Genomic DNA, 22,187 nt, shown 5'->3' with positions numbered 1-22,187 from the left:
TAACCACCAATGAGTTACAACATGAAAATACACTTTCAAACCAATGTCTGAAAGCTAAAAAAAAAAGCTAGCTTGACAGCTATCAGTGCTAGCAATGGCAATGTTGGTTGTTTTCATCACAACATCTAACAACAAGTAGCTACGTCATGTCTCATTCACCTGTAAGTAAACACCTAATATTATCAAATTGAACGTAAACAATGCACTGGTACTCTTCTTCACATCACTCGTGAGGGCTCGGACTCCGATGGCGGTATTCGGCAGTTGTCGGACGGTGCGCGTTCATGGTTTGGGGGGGAGTGGCTTTGGAGAGAGGCCTGAGTGCAGGGGGCGGGGTTTACTGGCTGGATACTTTCAAAATCTAACCTGGACTCGACAGTTTTTCCAACTTACCGACCCCAGCTTTAAGACCTCTGAGGGTGTCCTGTGGTGTCTGGCACCAGGGTGTTTTGTAGTGGATCCTCTGGGTCCTGAGTGTTGGGGGGTGGGGCCTACATGGATCAGACCTGCTCCAGCACGTCTTACAGATGCTCGATCAGATTGGGATCTGGGGAATTTAGAGGCCGGTCAACACCTTGGGCCCTTTATTGTGTTCCTCGAGCAGTTCCTGAGCAGTGTTTGCAGTGTGTTAGGGCACATTGTCTTGCTGGGGGGCCAGTGTTGTTGTGATGAGGGGGTGTACTTGGTCAGTGTTTGTATGGGTGGTGCGTGTCAAGTGGCATTCACATGAATGCCAGCACCCAAGGTTTCCCTGCAGAACATTGCATTGTGCTGAGATAATCAATGTGATTCACATCACCTGTCAGTGGTTTTAATGTTGTGGCTGATTGGTGTATATATATATATATATATATATATATATATATACATATATATATATATATATATATATACAAACATGTACACCAAACAACAAATGGTAAGATATTCACTTGTTTCATTGATTTCAAGAAAGCTTTCGACTATTTGGCATGAAGGGCTCTATTACAGGCTTCTACACTGTGGTATAGGGGGCAAAATGTATGATCTGGTTAAATCAATGTATTTGGAAAATATGTGTGCTGTTAAAATTGGAGACAAACAAACTGAATTCTTCACCCAGAGAAGAGGTGTACGCCAGGGTTGCAATTTAAGTACGACTTTATTTAACATGTATATAAATGAACTTGCTGTTGGATCAATGTGCTGCTCCTGGCCTCTCCCTCCAAGATAGAGAGGTGAAGTCTCTGTTTTATGCTGATGACCTTGTTCTACTGTCTCCTACTGAACAAGGACTACAGCAACAGCTGGACATAGTAGAAAAGTACTGTCAGAACTGGGCCCTGGCAGTAAATATGAAGAAAAATAATGTCATGATCTTTCAAAAACGCCCCAGATGTCAGGAGAACAAACACCAATTTACCATAAATAATCATATCATTGAACATAGTATGAGTTATACCTACCTTGGTATAACCATTACAGCATCAGGGAGTTTCAACATGGCAGTGAATGCACTAAAAAAAATAGCTGGAAGAGCCCTACATGCAATTAAGAGAAAATTTTAGAATTTCCAAATTCCAGTCAAAATCTGGCTTAAAATATTTGATAGTGTCATCCAGCCCATTGCGCTGTACGGTAGTGAAGTCTGGGGTCCACTCAGTCATCAGAGCTATACCCACTGGGACAAACATCCAACAGAGTCTTTACATGCAGAATTCTGCAGACACATTTTACACGTACACAGAAACACACCAACAAATGCATGTAGGGCAGAATTAGGCAGATACCCACTGATAATTAACATTCAAAAGAGAACGCTCAACTTTTTTTAACCACCTGAAATCCAGCCCCCGAGACACACTCCACTCCAAAGCCCTCCAAACCCAAGAGCTGAGCCCAGAAAAGAGTCCCCTATGTCAGTTGGTACTGAGGCTAACTGCCCCCTCTCAGACACAGTCTGACCAGCCTCACAACAACACTGCTCTCCAAACACCAATCAGAGTAAAGCAAATTATAACACAATGTAAAGAAACCTACCTGGAACATTGGAAAGAGGAAACTAAAAGCCAAAGTAGATTAGAATGTTATCTAGCCCTAAAAAGAGATTATGAATTAGCAGAATATCTCTCTACTGTCAGAGATAGAAAGCAGAGACAGATCCTCACCAAGTACAGGCTCAGTGACCGCAAACTGACAATCCAAACAGGAAGACACAAACAATCATGGCAACCAAAAGAAAACACAACATGTGGTCACTGCTCGACAGGTGAGGCTGAGACAGAGATGCACTTTCTCCTACAATGTAAAACATTCAACGAAACCAGGAACATTTATTTTAACAAGTTTAATTCGGTAATCTCAGATTTCAAAGAGCTGAACGACATATCAAAATTAAAAATACTCCTGGGAGAAGGAGACAGGGCATATCTTGCTGCCCAATATGTGTCAACATGCCACAACCTGAGGGACAGTGAATGACCGACACACACACACACACACACACACACACACACACACACACACACACACACACACACAGGCACACACACACTGTATATACTGTATATATAATTAATGTAAATCAATCTTGGTGTTGTGTTTGTGTTGTTATTTGTTATGTTCTGTCTGAATGTTTGGACAAGTTGTGTTTTGATGCTTTGGCAACATTGTTGTAAAACTTTCATGCCAATAAAGCCCCTTTGAGTTGAATTGAATTGAATTGAATTGAATTGAGAGAGAGAGAGAGAGAGAGAGAGAGAGAGAGAGAGAGAGAGAGAGAGAGATAGTACAGTATATAGAGATATATAGAGAGATATATCTCTAACGTTTCATGATGTAAAGTGTCTTTCACTCCCATTCAGTCTACATCCCCCCCCCATGTATGTGTACATGTGCTCTCTGTCTCACTCAAACACAAGTGCACACACAGTGTGCTGTTCTGTGACTCTGTGCCTAGATCTAAACATGAGTGTTGAAATTAAAATTACTTTTCAACCAGAGTTGTGTGTGGCTGAATACAGTACTGTTTATGAAGACTCTTTTTCACCCTGAAGTCAGGCAGATTGTCTGCATTAACTATATACAGAGATATACATCTCTTTAAAAAGAGATGTATATCTCTATAAATAGAGATATACATCTCTTTAAAAAGAGATATATATCTCTATAGAGATATATATTGCTCTATATAGATCTATATAAAGATATACATCTCTTTAATAAATAGAGATATATATCGCTCTCTATATCTCTATATGAAGAGATATATCTCTATATATAAAAAGATCTGTATATCTCTATATATAGATATATACATCTCTCTCTATATATATCTATATAGATATCTCTCGCTCTCTCTCTCTATATATATGTATATATATATATATATATATATATATACATATATATATATATATATATATATATATACATATATATATATATATACATATATATATATATATATATATATATATACATATATATATATATATATATATATACACACACACACACATATATAGTGATATATCTCTAACGCATACATGTGCTCTCTGTCTCACTCAAACATATATATATATATCTCTATATATAAATATCTCTCTGTCTCTGTCTCTCTCTCAAATTCAAATTCAATTCAAAATGTTGCTTTGGCAACATTGCTGTTAAACTTTCATGCCAATAAAGCCCCTTTGAATTTGAATTTAAATTTGATATCTCTATATAGAAATATATATATATATCTCTATATAAAGAGATATATCTCTATATAGATTTTCTTTCTATTAATTTCGATCTAAAGTTCAAGTGTTCAAGTGTTCAAGCGGTTGTCCAATGGAGGACACAGGCTTGAGTTGGGAGACTGTCTGCATTAACTATATACAGAGATATACATCTCTTTAAAAAGAGATGTATATCTCTATAAATAGAGATATACATCTCTTTAAAAAGAGATATATATCTCTATAGAGATATATATTGCTCTATATAGATCTATATAAAGATATACATCTCTTTAATAAATAGAGATATATATCGCTCTCTATATCTCTATATGAAGAGATATATCTCTATATATAAAAAGATCTGTATATCTCTATATATAGATATATACATCTCTCTCTATATATATCTATATAGATATCTCTCGCTCTCTCTCTATATATATATGTATATATATATATATATATATATACATATATATATATATATATATATATATATATACATATATATATATATATATATACACACACACACATATATAGTGATATATCTCTAACGCATACATGTGCTCTCTGTCTCACTCAAACATATATATATATATCTCTATATATAAATATCTCTGTCTCTGTCTCTCTCTCAAATTCAAATTCAATTCAAAATGTTGCTTTGGCAACATTGCTGTTAAACTTTCATGCCAATAAAGCCCCTTTGAATTTGAATTTAAATTTGATATCTCTATATAGAAATATATATATATATATCTATATAAAGAGATATATCTCTATATAGATTTTCTTTCTATTAATTTCGATCTAAAGTTCAAGTGTTCAAGTGTTCAAGCGGTTGTCCAATGGAGGACACAGGCTTGAGTTGGGAGACATGAAACGTGGGGTGAACAGGTAAGGATGCATGCAGCTTTCTGGCGGACGGCGGAGCACCTCCTCTCCGGTTGAGGAGTCTGCTCAGACTCAAGGCTGTCCCTCCCTGCACTTAAAATATTGTGTTTCACCAGCCAATAGGGACACAGCTAGAGTGTGGACCAATCAAATGACAGATACCGCCTTGGGTGCGTTCCTTCGCACTTTTTTTGAGTGCTCTGTAGGGGCGGGTATATGGTCTGTTTGTAAAACTGCTTCTCTCAAAATACACCAATTTACCATATTAGCCAGCTATTTGAATCGTCACCTATTTAAGACGCCAGCATATTTATGTATAATTAATCTTAAGGAATCCTAAAAAGAATTATCGTAGTTTAGATTTTTTTCAATTTAATATCAGCGGATATATGTTATATACCTAGTATAAATACTCACAACAGCATAGGAATGTTACGATAGTTGAGTGGTTTAGTACAATGTTAAATGTTGCATTTTAAACCATGGGACGCTGGTTCGCATCCTGGCCGCCGCACTAGCCCTTTTCACAATATACACTGTATATACTGTATATATAATTAATGTAAATCAATCTTGGTGTTGTGTTTGTGTTGTTATTTGTTATGTTCTGTCCGAATGTTTGGACAAGTTGTGTTTTGATGCTTTGGCAACATTGTTGTAAAACTTTCATGCCAATAAAGCCCCTTTGAATTGAATTGAATTGAATTGAGAGAGAGAGAGAGAAAGAGAGAGAGAGAGAGAGAGAGAGATAGTACAGTATATAGAGATATATAGAGAGATATATCTCTAACGTTTCATGATGTAAAGTGTCTTTCACTCCCATTCAGTCTACATCCCCCCCCCCCCCCCCCCCCCCCCCATGTATGTGTACATGTGCTCTCTGTCTCACTCAAACACAAGTGCACACACAGTGTGCTGTTCTGTGACTCTGTGCCTAGATCTAAACATGAGTGTTGAAATTAAAATTACTTTTCAACCAGAGTTGTGTGTGGCTGAATACAGTACTGTTTATGAAGACTCTTTTTCACCCTGAAGTCAGGCAGATTGTCTGCATTAACTATATACAGAGATATACATCTCTTTAAAAAGAGATGTATATCTCTATAAATAGAGATATACATCTCTTTAAAAAGAGATATATATCTCTATAAATGGAGATATATATTGCTCTATATATCTCTATATAAAGATATACATCTCTTTAATAAATAGAGATATATATCGCTCTCTATATCTCTATATGAAGAGATATATCTCTATATATAAAGAGAGAGAGAAAAAGATCTGTATATCTTTATATATAGATATATACATCTCTCTATATAAATCTATATAGAGATATCTCTCTCTCTCTCTCTCTATATATATATATATATATATACATACACATACACACACACACACACACACACACACACACACATATATAGTGATATATTTCTAACATTTCATGACGTAAAGTGTCTTTCACTCCCATTCAGTCTACAGCCCCGCCCCCTTCTGTATGCATACATGTGCTCTCTGTCTCACTCAAACATATATATATCTCTATATATAAATATCTCTCTGTCTCTGTCTGTCTAAAAGGCTGCCAGACCTTGAAGTATCTCTTAGTGTTGCCCTGCAAAGCAAATCTAAGATGCTCTAATTTAAGGGCAAGTCGGATCAGCCCCCTGATAAATTCTTGCCAGTTTGTCCCTTGATAAATGAAGTCTGTGTAACACCTTAAACTGTATCAATCCGTGTCTAACACATACAGAAGAAGAGTGTATTAGCTCCACTGCCCATCTCCAATCAACATCCAATATGTCCAACTCTAACTCTTCCTCCATTTACTTTTAATGTAATCAAGGGATGGGGAAGCCACCTTCTGGATACTCACATAGAGCATGGAAACCATCCCTTTATGAGTTGGATTCATGTCCAGAAGCCATCTATCCATCCACTTTGTGGTAACTTGAAGGATGAGGAGACTGTCTTTTTCACAAAATCTCGAACCTGAAAGTATCTGAAGTAATTAGTTTTTGAGGGGATTCCATACTCCTTCTCCAGCTGAGCAGCAGACATGAATACACCATCTTTAAAAAGATTTTTGACGCATTCCACCCCAGCTCTATACCATTCCCTGAACGCTGTTCCCCCAAGGGTCAGGGAAAACAAACAAAGGTGTTTGCTTAAGGGCAGAGGAGCGCAGACCAGGGAGCGTAGGGACACCGGGCTAGATGCATATCTTTCCATATGTACCCACACTGGAGTTTCATCATCATCTAACTTTGAGACCCAAAACAACAGCTTATGTATATTAGCAGCCCAATAATAGTGCACATAAATTGGTAGGGCCAGGCCTCCCTCCTCTCTCTGTCTCTCAAGGAACTCTCTTCTTATCCGAGGGACTGTTTTTTTCCAAATAAAGGTGGACGTACATTTATTCAGTTCTTTAAAAAATGATTTAGGAATGAAAATTGGAATTGTCTGGAACAAATAGAAGAACCGTTGCATTACATTCATTTTAACAGAATTTATCTTCCCTGCTGTTACTTTAAAGTTATGATTAAATAAATCTTTATACTTACTTGTTACATTAACACCTAAATAGGTGAATTTTTTCCTTATTTGTTGTGAAAGGATAGGCTTGGAATGATAGTCTCCTCGCCTGCTTATTAAAAAAGAACACTTTTCTCTAGGTTGATTTTATAACCCGACACCCTCCCAAAGTCCTCGATAATACCAAGAGCCACCGGGATGCTCGTAACAGGATTCGACAGAAAGAGGAGGAGGTCATCAGCATACAGCGAGAGCTTATGATTTTGCGTCCCCCTGTGTATTCCCCCCAGTCCAGCAGCATTCCTCAGCATTATTGCAAAGGGTTCAATTGCCACATCAAAGAGCAGGGGTGACAAGGGGCATCCCAGACCTGGTTCCCAGAAACAGAGAAAAAGGTTCAGATATTATATTGTTTGTTCTTACCATAGCCTGGGGGTTCGCATAGATTATCTCAATCCACGAACGGAATTTAGGACCAAATCCGAATCTCTCAAGGGCCGTGAACAGATAGAAATACTCTATTCTATCGAAGGCTTTGTGGGCATCTAGGGAGATCACAATCTCAGGCTCAATGTTACCTTCAGCAGTGTACATCACATTAAACAGGCGACAGAGATTACCGGAAAGTTGTCTACCAGCAACAAACCCTGTCTGGTCAGGATGTATTATCTTATTTATAACAGGCTCAATCCTAGCTGCCAATACTTTGGTCAATATCTTATAATCACAGCCAAGTAAACTCACTGGACGGTATGATTCACATTTAAGCGGATCCTTATTTTTCTTAAGGAGTACAGAGATTATAGCCTGTGACATCGTTTGGGGCAAAGCTTTTTTATCAAGGACCTCCCCATATACTCTACGGAGCAGGGGTATTGCCAGTAAGACAAAGGAGGTGGTGATCGATTTCAGGATGAAGGCTCTTCAAACCGCACCGGTGAACATCCAGGGTTTTGACATTGAGATCATAGAGGAGTACAAATACCTGGGTGTTCACATAAACAATAAACTGGACTGGACACACAACACAGATGTCCTGTACAAGAAGGGCCAAAGTCGTCTCCATCTGTTGAGGAGACTGAGGTCCTTTGGTGTGTGCAGGTCACTGCTAAAAACTTTTTATGACTCTGTGGTAGCATCAGTGATCTTCTACGCTGTGGTCTGCTGGGGCTGTGGAAGCTCAGTGAGGGACAGGAAGAGACTCAATAAGCTGGTCAAAAGGGCTGGCTACGTGAGACTGTGGGGGCCCTAAGCAGCTCCTTCAGTAACAGACTGCTCCACCCACGGTGTAAAACAGAATGCTATCGCAGGTCGTTCATTCCATCTGCAGTCAGACTGTACAACACCAAAAACTCTTAACGTAGCACCATAGGCACCTTAAACACCTCCATATCTTGCACTATTACCACTTCTACCTCCGCCATATTGTGCAATTACCGCGTGCAATAATACCTTGTTAATACCTTTTTTATTTTATTTTTCTACACATTTATATTTTCTGTCTCTTATTTAAATCCTTTTTAGTATTTTAAGTCTACTTGTTTTGTGTCCCCTGTACGTATTGAATGTCTGTCTACCTGCTGCTGTAACGAGTAAATTTCCCTGATGTGGGATAAATAAAAGTCTAAAGTCTAAAAGTATCAGTTTAGGAGCAAATGTTTTATAAAACTCACTTGGGAACCCATCAGGGCCCGGCGCTTTACCTGTCTTCATATTCCGAATCGCATTCTCTACCTCCCTTGCAGTCAGGGGTTCCTCTAATCTATCCCTATCCTATTCCAGATTTTCTAAATAATTCTTCACTCGTAAAGTAAGGTTTCAATATGACTGGGCTGTGGTCAGATATTACTATACCCGAGTATTCTATATCTGTTACTATAGAGGTCAGTTTATTATCTAATAAGAAATAGTCAATTCTAGTATACGTCTGATGTGGTGGGGAGTAAAAGGAGTACTGCCTGGAGGTTGGGTTTATGAATCTCCACGGATCAGATATACCATATGCCTTACAAAAAGAGTTAATGCATTGTGCTGATTTACTTAATACATTGGATGTTGGGCTAGAGCAGTCCAAAGTTGAATCTAGGACACAGTTCAGGTCTCCCCCTAGAATCAGATTATGAGTATGCAAATTAGGTAATAATGAGAATGAGTCCGTAAAAAATTTAACATTATCCCAATTGGGTGCATATACGTTTGCCAACACTACTGGCATATTGAATAGTTTTCCAACCACAATAATATACCGACCATGTTTATCTTTTATAGTAGTTGTTTCTACAAATTGTACATTCCTGTGTATGAGGATGGCCACTCCCCGACTCCTACTATTGAAGTTTGAGTGATAAATCTGATTAAATCCCCCCCATAGAGCCTGAGGTGGTCCTTGTTCAACAAATGTGTCTCCTGTCAATAAACTATCTCTACTCCGTGGTCTCTTAAATGTGAAAATACCTTATTCCGTTCAGCCGGCTTATTGACCGCCCTTACATTCCAGCTCATCAATTTTGTATCCATTCTGCTCGCATCCATGTTTCATGCCATGTCAGGAGTCTGCAGCCCAATGTCCCCATTGCACCCCTATGGTACCCACTATCCGGATCACACCTTGAAGATTTGGCAGCAAAAGCAAAAAGGTTAAAAAAAGAGGGCCTGGGAAGGAAGGGGGGGCATCACACACACAGACACAGACACAGCCAACACAAAACACATAACATATATAAACGTTAACCCAAACACAGTGCTCTGTAACGAGCTCTCTCGTGGCCAACCGGTCCACCATCTCCTGCACACCAAGCCTACCGTGTGCGGCTCCGTGTATATCACCCCCTTAGTCCTAAAAGTATAACATCACCCCTTTGACTTAATCACCTGATGGGAAAAACAAATAGGGGGGGGCTCTCAACAACAAAATCCTGAGTAAGGTAAAATGATAAAATAAAAGCCAAGGGGGAACAATCAACCCTTAAACCTTGAACAAAATAAAACAGTAATATGAGGGAGGACAACAATAGCTCCTGGAAAGAGATGCAGGTTATATAAACAAAATATATGTATACATTCCCACCTAAATATACACTGAAGTCAAATATTACTTTGTCAATATTGTCAAGCCTAATCAACAATATCTTGCCTACATTAGTCATCCCATTTCAACAGTGTAGGCATGTGTAAATTTCTACTTAGCCAAGTTCAAACCAGTCCATAGGCTTCACCTGGGGCTCAGTTTCTTGTTGATGTAATCCACGGCTCTCGAAGATTTTCGTCAGTCCTCCTTCTGGCGTAATCACCAAGGCTGCCGGGTATCGCAGCCCATATCTGACCCCCGTGCAGGTCCACAGGAGGCTTCTTGCTTCTGTGAAGGCTGCTTGCTTACTGTTTACCTCCTGGGTACGACGAAGGACGAAGACAAAGGCTCTCGGTGGAATTCCGTTCCCGTCTCGTCTCGCGCCGAGTGTCCGGTGTGCTCTGTCCAGCGTCGGTGTTACTGTTAGTCCCAATTTTTCTTTCAGTAAGCTAGCCACAAAGTCTGACGGCTTTTTGCCTGCCTCGGCCCCTTCTCTTATCCCCACGACACGTATATTGTTGCGTCGTGATCGCGCTTCGAGATCTTCACTCCGTCCCCTCAGCTTCAGTATCTCTTTCTCCATTTCTTTCAGTCTTGTCCCCATGTTGGTAATGGAGTCAGACTGACCATTCAACATTTCATCCACCTCTTTTTCCCTTTCATCCATCCTATTAGCCAGACTGCTAGTTTTGTCGCCAACCAGTCTCACTTCCCCACGTAACAACTCAAACTGGGCTTTAGTATTTTCTTCCAAACTCTTCCATCGTCCATTTTTCCATCTCGGCCTTCGTCTCTTTTCTTCCTTTTTCTATTTCTTCTTTACACCTCGCGATCTCAGTCTTTGTCTCCTCTCTGTATTTCATAATCTCAACATTGCCTTTTTTAATCTCGGACATCATATCCTTAGCCCACTGAGGCACGTTGTCGGCATTTGTTGGACTAACATCGCCCTTGCTAGGTGAGGAGGCTAGGTTGCTAGCCACCTGCGGCTTCTCTCCACCCATCCGAGTTAATCGAGAAGTCATTTTCGGTCTTAAACTGCACTGAAAGCGCACTCGTTCACTCCCAAAACAGAACCTTATTCGTCCAGCCCCCCAAAATGATAGAAATATGGCGATATTAATGATTTTTGACTACTTTTACACGGAGCCTCTGCACGTATGTCCTCACACGGCAAAGCACATCCAGAAGTCCTCTAAATAAATAAAAATTAATAAAATTAATTTTCAAATCGTTAAAACGGGGCACCACCCTGGAATCAGGGACCAATAACCAGACCAAAAATAGTCTCAAAAGAAGGGTTCACTTTAAATGTAAATATTTGTAAAATATTTACAATTAAAGGAACAGTGAAGGAAATGAATCTGAGCACTAACCATCACAACCAATAAATACCACAAGACATATGCACAAAATAATCACAGAAAACTGCTATGTACAATATAATAGACTTTATTATTGTTAGCAAATTGATCAATAATCAATAATACAATAAACAAAAATCAATCACTCAACTAAAGCAGCTAAACTATGAAACTAAAACTAAGACAAACTCAAGTCACATAAACAAGCATAGATGTGTGTGTGTGTGTGTGTGTGTGTGTGTTGGAGAGATAAAGAAAGAGGAGCCAAGATGGCGGACGTAGTCAAAGAATCAAGATGGCGGAGAGCCAAAATGGCGGTCACACTCTCTCGGAAGGTGACGTCATTGGCTGTGTCCCAATTCAGACACAACGCCGCGCGAAGGCTGTCCCAATTCGAAGGCTCCTCCAAATGCACCCCACAAATGCAGCCTTCTTTTCCCTCTTTTTGGAGGACGCACCGCTACTGTCCTTCGCGGCCTCCCATATCCCAAGATTCTTTGCGTGCTGCTGCTCAGTCCCAAAAGAGAAGAAAGAAAGAAAGAAAATGGTGACATCAAGTGGCGCAAATTTGACATTTGGTGACAAATGGTGACATTTAAATGTAAGTATTGGGTTTATACTCATTTTACTCATTTGAACATCCAACGCCAGATATGTTAAACTTCAAGGGACCTTAAAACCTCCAACTTTTTTCAGTCAAACTCTCTACTCGTATTTTCACTTTTGCGGGCCTGAGCATCAGAAATCGTGACATAAGGGTAAGGACGGGAACATCTGGTGACGCAACCAGGAAATACTCCAAAGACTAGACCGTCCCATTTAACAACGGTTGCCGCGGCCTTCGAAGGTCCCTCTGAAGGACTCGCCTTCGAAGGCCACGTCCTTCGAAGGATGCAGCCCCTGAATTGGGACACAGCTACTGAGTGTTCCGTTGAGAGGACTGCAAAAATTGCCGAAACGTGACTTGGAGAAGTCACGCATGGACACAAATTCAAAAATGCTGATTTTGCTGAATCATGTGTCTAGAATCCACATCAAAATGGTGGATGTGAATACACGTCACCTAAAGGTAGTCAAATTAATGAAAGCGCAAGATTTGAACAACGGCAATGGTAACAACGGCAATGGTAACACCGCCGTTGGCCTCGTGTGCACTTTGATTGCACGCAAGATGAATTTAGATGGAAAGTGACCTACTGGTACACAAAGGTAGTCGTGCTACCACGAGGCATCCGTCTCTGAAATCATTACCAGGAGATATCACGAGACACACGTATCTCATGTTATAGCGAGGTCATCAACCATAAGTCTCCAACAGGTGGCTCATAAGATTACATGTGTGCGCACGTAACCCCTAATGTGTGTATACATGTGGGTTAGTTAGAGAGAGAGAGAGAGAGGAAGGCAAAGACAAAGGGCTAACGCCCTTAGCAGCAGCTAGGCTAACACTTCCACTCCACAGAGTGCTCAAATCAGCTTGTGTGTTGTTGTGTACGACGTAAAACTAACAGCAAATAAAAGGGGACACGGCGGTCCACAAACTCACAAACAAACAATGTAGCTTACAAGCATACAGTACACACTAACTTATAGTATCTGCCCAGACACTAATTAAGCCTCACTTGTAGTCGTGTCTTCCTTAATCCAGCTCGCTTCCTCGCGTGGATTATAGGCGGTTGCAGCGTCCTGCGTTGGCTGTTAAGACAGCGTAGTCGATGTGGGCATTTAGAAAACAGGCAAGAGCGGGCGTTTTCCTCCTTCTGCAGGCAGGTAAAGAGAGGCTGGTTGCACAGCTTCTTTTCTGGGTCCGGAGCGTGTTTGGTGAACAAGAGGCAGTTTTGGCTCGTCCAGCGAGATGAAAGACTGCAGTCTAGGCGGGTAAAATCCAGACGTCTGTATGCTCCCTTTGAGTAATGGTTGTGTAGGTGAAAGCTGATGCTTCCAGCAACACGTAACTCTGGGACTGCTATGAAATGAGTCTGCAGCTGTACTTATCTCCTTCGATGCGTTCAGGTGCGCTCACAGACAATGGGAGATGGGAGCTTTCAAACCTGGGAGGACTGTGACAAGCAGGCGCCACCTACATTAGGGTCGGTGCACTTTCCTTTGTTTACCAAGCTTTGTTAGTGCAAGGAGGCCGCATTTTAGCGTTGAGCTACACGCGGGCCGATCTGATGTCAGAACCATGTGGACGGTCCCAACAAAGTATTGCAGTGAACAAAGGCATTCAATCGTGTCATCAAACATAAGGCTTCATCCGTTCAATTAATTGCCACAGAGATAAATCCCTTGTAAACGTGCATCAATATTCGTGATTCATTTATTTGTAATTCTGGTAATCCGCTTCATTCATATAAACAAAGTTCCTTTTGGCAAGGTCCGACAAACATCGTTTTTTATCCATCCGATGTGCTTTTAGAGCTGTTTTCAACTTTGTGTCAAGGCTTTCAGTCCTCTATTCAAGCCCAAGGGACGCCCTAGGATGGATTTGTTTCAACACGCCTCCTATATATAAACATAAACTCTGCAGCACTTACTTGTTGTTGACTGAAGGTCTGGGTTGGGATGAGTGACTGATGAATGTCGATGAATGGTGATGAATGTCAATGAATGTTTGTGCGGCGCGTTGCGCTAAACGAGAATATAAATGAAAATATTAGATTGCATGCACCAAAACAAAACGCATGTGGATTCAAAGGTGTTTCAAATTCTAATAAACAACCTTTCTTTTAATAAAACAAACATCTTTCTATTAATTTTCGATCTAAAGTTCAAGCATTCAAGTGTTCAAGCGGTTGAAAACAATTGCTCCTTGGCTTCCCTGTCGTCACATACACCTGTGTCCTTTGTCCTAAATGACGATGTGATTGCGTCCTGCTTAAATTAAATGCGTTGCCTTTGTAGTTCTTTAATAAAAAACAACAAAAATGGCTCCTACACACACTGTCCGAAAACTGCCAAATACCGCTGTCTGAGTCTGAGTCCTCATGAGCGGCAGGAAGAAGAGTACCATTGCATCATTTTCATCACAACATCTAACAAGTAGCTACCTCATGTCTCATTCACCTGTAATTAAAAACCTAATATTATCATATTGAATGTAAACAACCAACATAGCCATTGCTAGCACTGATAGCTGTCAAGCTAGCTTTTTTTTTATCATTCAGACATTGTTTTGAAAGTGTATTTTGATGTTGTAACTTATTGCTGGTTAGCTAGCAGCAGCTGGCTATGGTAACGTTAGATATGGCAAAGCTAAAACATCAAGATTAGTGGTGGGCCTGCTACATGTTTTATTTTTTGTTTCCCTCAGTGATTCACAGACGAACGTGAATATTGTATTGGACTCATGATTGTTGTAAGGTGAGGTGCAGGATAGCATGGTGGAAGATAAAACATCACGCTGGCAGGGAGTTGTACAGAAAAAAATAGTCAGACTTTTATTAATAGTCTCAAAAAAATCATGTTACAAAGAAAACATTCACACAGCTCAGGACAGCTCTGGTGCTACTCTTCAAAAAAACCAAAACAGTCCATTCTCTCCCCTTCCACTCATAATATAGCATGTGAGTCTGCCTTTCCAGTTCAAACTGGCCTATCAGGGCAGATCTCTACAATGGAGAGTTGACAAGGTTAATTAACAAATACATATTGTTTTCTTAACTTGCTCATACCAACAATATCTAAATTAATTATTCAACATGTTGAGATAAGTACTGTACATTCAAAATAAACAAATCATTTGTACATCATTCAGTATTTATCTTAGTTACCTGAAATTTCCTCACATCCACTACCACATCAAATCTGAGCACACGCCTACTCATACACCACATAAAAAGGCTACTGTTGAGGGCGCGCTTCCTCTTTCATCACCAGCACAAGATGGCCACCACAAAGGACTCAAACTGACAGGTTATTGCTTTGATTACAGCCTGTCTTTTAATATATTTTGAGAAATAAACTTCTTCCCTTCTCAAACTCTAATGCTGAGTACAATTGTTTGTCTTTATCAATAATATTTTGGAACTATAATTTAAATAAAGTGTGAGTGTATGTCCACCTTTCTGAACAAAAAAAGGGTTAAGCAAATAGTGAGGGAGCTGGTGCTTCATCACAATGATGATATCATGTTTTGCATGTAAGAGCTTCCACGATGAGAGCATAGTTGACTCTGATGACGATGACACATCATCCCATCAGAGGACGACGGGATGACAACCAGCAGTGTCCGAGGAAGTGTAGGCAGAGGCCGTGGACGTGGGAGGGCGACAGGTCAAGGAGTAGATGTTCATATGTCCAGTAGAAGATCTTCAAGCTCAAAGGATTGCACATGAGCAGGTCAGCGTCTGAAGCAGAACATTACTGGTGCTTTTTCCTGATAAACACCACCTACAACTATTTGTGTTTGTACAGTATATTGACCAGGCATGTAACTTGGACACATAAGTGCTGTAATCAGAATCACATTTTTTGCCAAATAGTTTTTCACCATTTGAATTTGTGTTTTGGTGCATAACAATAAACACAGCAAGTAGAAAAATGTAAAGAAAGATAAAGGGCTGGTACTTCAAATTTTTTTTATATAAACTGGGACATCTGTACATTTGTCCAGGAATGTCTAAAGTATTGACCATTGAAAGTGTATATGTTCACAGTATGCTGAGGACAGTCGAGCTCTGTTCCATAAAAATATCTCATCATGTGGCTCATCTGTTGCTTTACAGGCCAGAATTCAAGGACTACGTTTGGAACAATCACATCAAGTGCTGGAACTCTGTCGTTCTGTATTTACTCCTTGTTTTGCATTATCTCTAAATTGTTTGAATAAAGTCTTGAAAATGATAAATGCATTTTATTTACACTTCCAGCATAAACAACCATCCCATTACAGTTCTTACACTTTATGTGATGCACTAATAATAACAACTGAATTAGGCAAGACTCTTATTTATTCCATTTCTTGGAACACGTGTAAATAGATAACACTACAAATATAGTATTCCTTTTATCATTTAGACAATATACAGTACAATTAGCATAAACAACTATATGCAGGCAGGACATCCAGAGGTTTCTTGACTGATTATAAACACAGATCAGTGTTGGCCAACAGGTTAGGCTGTTGATGTCAGTGCTGTCTCAATCCTCTACTGTTTTGGCAGTGATTGTTCTGTAGAAAGAAGAGCACAATTACTTATCTGACAGTAAATACAACTTTTCAAGGACCTTGAAATTACTTTCAATTTATTATAACACCACAACTTGAGTTGCATTTTATGCAGTGACAAATATCCCTGAAAACAACCAGAAATAGCCTTTGTTACATCAGAATTGTGCCATTTACAGTCATTTCATATTTACCAATAATTACACATTCTTATTACTTTTTCTATGCACTTTGACAGTAGTGTGTACAAGCTCTACTTGCTGGACTTTTTGTTCTACACCTTGGAATACTTGGAAAAGTAGTTCCATCATCTCTGCAAAAATTATAATAATTACAGAAAACTGGATAAGGATGGAGAACCAAATGTGTTTACAGGACATAAAGTTACATCTAAATGTGTTTATGGGGCATAACAATTGATTCTGTCAAAGACAACACAGGACTGTTGCTATGTAAAAACAAATGAAGTCTGGAGTTAGGTGGGTGATGGGAAGCTTATGTGATGGGTGGCAAGCGATTATCTATAGGGATTGTTGGGTGCATTCTGTTTGCCACATTCTACTGTGGTCAGCTGACAGTCAGATCATGAACTGAAATGCAAAGTCTGTTTTCTTTTAAAAAATGTCTTACTAATATGCAGTAGTCTCAAGGAGTAGGCTAACACGTGACTGCTAGGACCAGTGCTAGAAGCATTTTCCTGGTGCAGCTAATGAATGATGCCATTTCTTTTTGTATTGTATCCCTGCTAAGGAGCACATTGATGCACATGAAGCAAACCAACATGATATAAAAAGAAGGACACGTCTATGAAATGTATCGATCAAAGACACATATTACATGAATAACAGTGGTCTGATCCATGTTGCTATCAGCATCAAGTTACACTCACCTGTCAGAGAGAGACTCTGCAGAAATAGTGGAAACATCAGGGCATGGTTCTGCTGTGAACTGACGCTTCAAGGCTGGAAGTTGATGCGCCCCTCTCATAACTATAGGACACAGAAATAGGCAACATCAGCACATTTGTAAAACATCCAGTTCAAAGTCTATATGAATGACGTCACATAAGTACCATGTAACAACATCGGCTCACAAATACAATGCAAACCACATTCACAGATATATGTGATCTTCCCAGGACCTCTGAACAGTGGACCTGGCCTTTCACACGTGTAGCACACAAGAATTAGTCTGCCCCTCACATACAGCTCGTCTGGCTAATGTCCAAACAGCCCAGGGTAGCAGTGCATGTGTGAACACTGCTACATGGATTAGATCCACAGTACGTGTAAACGTTGGCCTGCGTGTGACGTTACATGTGGATATGGCAGGATAATAGCAGCAGTCTGCTATTTTAGCTAGGTAGCTAGCTAACGTCAGCTACAAACTGCTAACGTTAGTGTTGGGTGAATACATATGACAGCAACATAAGGAGCTAATGTTAGCTACGTTGACCACATAATGCAGAGTAATAATACATTTCCCCAACAAAGCAAACCAGCTCATTACCCAACAGAGACACAGCTACCATGGCGTCCGTGTTCGGGTCTTCGACTGCTTCAGTTGTCGCCATCGCTGAAAAGCCACTCCGATGTTGACTCGTTTTACTTCTTGCGCTGTCTAACTTCTTTCTTGGTAGCCTTCTCGAGTTCAGTCTTTCTTTTCTTTCTTTGTTCAGCAGTGTAAGCTGCTGTAGGTACCGCTGGTGATGAGAAGTGTGGCTGTAGTTTCTCTGCCATTCTCGTCGTAAACAGTCTGTCACAGCTCCAGCAGTGTGTTTCATAGACCCGGTCACGTGCGAGTCAGCACAGGGTGGGCAGGGTGATCAGGTAAGGGCAGATTGATTGACAGGTAGTCTGTCCATACAAAATTGACGGGCCGGTAAAATTGATTGAATGAAGTTTTTACAGCTGCCAGAGACCATTTGTTTTTTTTTTTTCAAATCATTTCATATTTTGAATGCTGTCAGGATGTTAAGAAATGTTATACAAATATGATAGAAAATGCTTTTGAACAGAATTACCTACCCCAGCTTTAAGCTGTGGAAAATGTAAGTGGCAGTAACCAAATAAGAGAGAACTGTTTTTGTGTTGTTCTACTGGTCAATATGTAATGCAAGTGCAGCTGAAGAACAAGGACGCATATGGACATTAATTTTGTTTATTTCATGGTGCTATGGTTACATGTATATTTTCTGAAGATATTGCAATATCTGGCACACTTGAAGATACTGTAATGAATGTTGGGTTCAGTCAAAAGATGGCAGACTTGTCACCAGGTCAGAGCCGTCCAATAACACTCAGAGAGAGCAGTGGGTACAAAATACAATAATCTTTATTACAATAGGACACAATTATAAAATAGGGGACTGAGGGGTGGGTTGTGGCCAGGAGAAGCCTGCGCTAGCTGTCAGGAGAAAAGGGCTCCCACTATTACCCACTACAAATCACTGCAAGCTTAAGGCACACTATAACACAGCACGCTATCACCCTCTACTGGAGGCACTGCAACTACACTCTGCTCGGCCACAAAACCTGTGACCTATTAACACTGCAACTCACGTGACGTCACCAAAGAAATGGCAGCCCCCCCTCGCTACGCTGCGCAGGTGAGTCCCCCGACTGAGCTCCCGCCCCCACTGTCCAATACATTACAATAACCTACAAGTAAATATAGTAAAAGGGTACTCAACTCGCCGTCTGGCGAGACCCCCCCCCGGGGTCTGAGCTTGAGACGCCGTCCAACTCCCCGGGGAAGACGGCTTCGTTGGACGGCGCAGATCAGTCCGTCCGGTGGCAGAGACGCTCCAGCGGAGACGGTGGCAAGGAGCGGCAGGAGTAGCAGCAGGCTCAAACGCTACAACTGAGAAGGTGGCAAGGGCAGCAGCAGACTCCCACTCTCTAAACCCGGCCCTGACTATACTACAGGAGGCGCCCAGCCTCCCCTCCTATCGCTGGAACCACTAACCCCCTGCTCTGGCTGTCTTCATCGCCGGTGGCCCTAACCAGCCACGAATGACACCCTCCCCACCAAAGAGTTCCAGCCGCCAGACTCAAAAAGCTCCCTCTCCACACACAGCCGAACTCCTTTTTCTCTGCACCCAGCGTCTCCCTCCTCTAATTACCACCCCTGGTCTCTCCCCGCACCTGTTTCTCATCTCCTCCACCTCCCCAGCCCACGCCCCTCCTCAGTCACATCACAATACTGTAACTTACCTGATGCTACACTGAGCATTTTTGTTTATTACCTCAGGAAGTAATTTGTCAAATATGTCCTTTTGTTAAGAAAGCAGAATAAATCCTGCAGTCAAGCTGAATGCAAGCTTAAGTTTTCTGCATCTTTGTTTCTACATACAGCGGTAGTAGTAGACAGTGGTAGCAGGGACCAATCAGCTAACTCTCCTGTCCTAACCAATCAGCAACTCTCTTCATGTTGACAAAATCTGTCCACAGACAGAAAGACGGACAGACAGAAACACCAAGCAAAAAATTCAAAACCACTTCTGTGGTAGAAGTGGTACAAGCCTGCATGTTGAGGTTTTTTGTGTATCTCTGTGATATGGTGACAACAGTCAGGGTTTAGCATGTGTTGAAATTACAGACTGTCCATTTAACATGTGTTCTTCTCAGTTCATGATGTTTCATTAAGTACAGCGTCTGTATGTTAATACTGTCTTTCCAGGGCACCTGAGCTTCAAGATCTAGGTCGATGGGCAAAATCATTGATGTGTATGTGCTGACAGTGAAGTAGGCTATCCATGATTGAATCAGACTAATATAAGTCAAATGTAGACTGAATGAATCTCTGCCGTGTGGTCAGTCTAAATCTCTCTGGCCTGAACGAATGTCAAAGAAACAATCATCCTTCCGGCCTTTATCCTGAATCTGAAATTAAGCTTTTGTCCTGCCTGCGAAGGGGTGGTGAACTCCATAAAATCTCCTGCCAGGAAATATATATACTTGACATAACAAATTAACATACAGTTATTAACATACAAGTTCCTGGTACTTGTACAGTCTGGTGCTGAAAAAAACACTTGATGGGAAATAGTTTTAAGCACTTTCTTAGAGAGTGAAATGATCAGATGGATATCAATCTCATGTCCGTGTATTATAGTGCAGGGCTAGATTCAGGAAATAATTAGCCTAGTTTAGCATAAAGAATGGAAATAGGAGGAGACAGCTGTCTTTGTTGAAGGTGAACAAAGCCTTTATGCACAGATTAACTAGTGTGGTTCTTGGTGAATAGCAGCGTGTTCAGTGGCAGCTGCTTTCTGAAAGTTTTGTCTTTGAGTTTGTCAGATTTGATAGGCTACCATTTTGTCTGGAAAAAGTACTGAAACCAAATCTCTAGCTTTCTATAAGCAACCCAGGCTGTAGCTAGGGATACTTAACAGAACTGCTGAGAGGATGGATTAACTGTTGTTAATCAACAAATAGTAACAGCCCGTGACTCCCTTACTCCCTTACTAATACTTTAGCGATGAAACAAATGACATACGGTAAGCATGAACAGCCAAGGTAGCTGTTTCCCCCTGCTTCAAGTCTTTAATCTAACAGGCTAACAGTGTCTAGATGCAAGCTCTGTACCTAACTTACACACATTAGATTCTTATCAATCATATCTCTCTCTCTCAAGAAGAAAACAGCATATTTTAGTTTCATCTGAATCTTGCTCACTTGCTCAAACAATTTTTTGTGAGTTTCTTGGGTCTATGCTAGTTTTGTATGCAAAAGCTATAACTTGAAAGTAATAATTTGTAGGATATGGACAGATTCAAAGGTAGTTCCAAAAGGATAGGGGGCAGCAGATTAACTGACAACTGATATATTTAATAGCTATCCTTGGCTGTAGCTAGCTACTCTTAACTAATTAGCTCATGGCTCAATTAGCTGTGGAGCCAGTCATGCTAAAGTTTGCCCTTACAAGACTTTGGATCAAGGTTCTTTCTTGACTTTTTGTAAGAGTATTTCTTTAATTAATTACAGCATAAAGCTAAGAGAACCTACTGAACTTGCTGTCGGCATACATTTCCCAGCAGAAACTCGCCTCTTGCAGTACGAAGTGGTTTTAGGAGATTAGACAGGCCGGGGCTTGCTTGTTAGCATGCTACCTTCAGTAGACATCTCTTCAACACAGTACATATACGTCTTTGACATACCATCGACACTCTTGTTTCTTCACACTCTGTTGATAATGTTCATTATTTTTTTAATGTTTTGAACTAAAATTCTGCCCAAATTTTACAAATTGCTCTTGAGAATGAAAAAAATGCTTTTAAAGTTCATATATTATAACATAGCTTTATATCAGACATGGCAAGTTACTGTAATAGATGTACATCCTTAAGCATTTCAGAGTGTTCTTATAGGGACAGAACATTAAAATTGCAGATGAAAAATATAGAGAAAAAAATGCATGAAATGATGAGAATAGAA

General features: G+C 40.3%; 1 long non-coding RNA gene across 1 annotated transcript; it reads right to left on the bottom strand.

Annotated features, from left to right (window-relative positions):
- Positions 1-16,590: 16,590 nt before the first annotated feature.
- On the bottom strand, positions 16,591-18,474 carry LOC140993418 (uncharacterized). The gene is made up of 3 exons (XR_012178664.1): positions 18,259-18,474; positions 17,639-17,738; positions 16,591-16,752 (listed from the first exon to the last, which is right to left on the bottom strand). It is a non-coding gene; the product is annotated as an uncharacterized lncRNA (long non-coding RNA).
- Positions 18,475-22,187: the final 3,713 nt, after the last annotated feature.

This window comes from Pagrus major, chromosome 3 (assembly GCF_040436345.1).
Source record: "Pagrus major chromosome 3, Pma_NU_1.0".
Taxonomy (NCBI): domain Eukaryota; kingdom Metazoa; phylum Chordata; class Actinopteri; order Spariformes; family Sparidae; genus Pagrus; species Pagrus major.
Note: the sequence above shows the minus strand (reverse complement) of the source record. Positions and strands in the feature narration are given on the sequence as shown.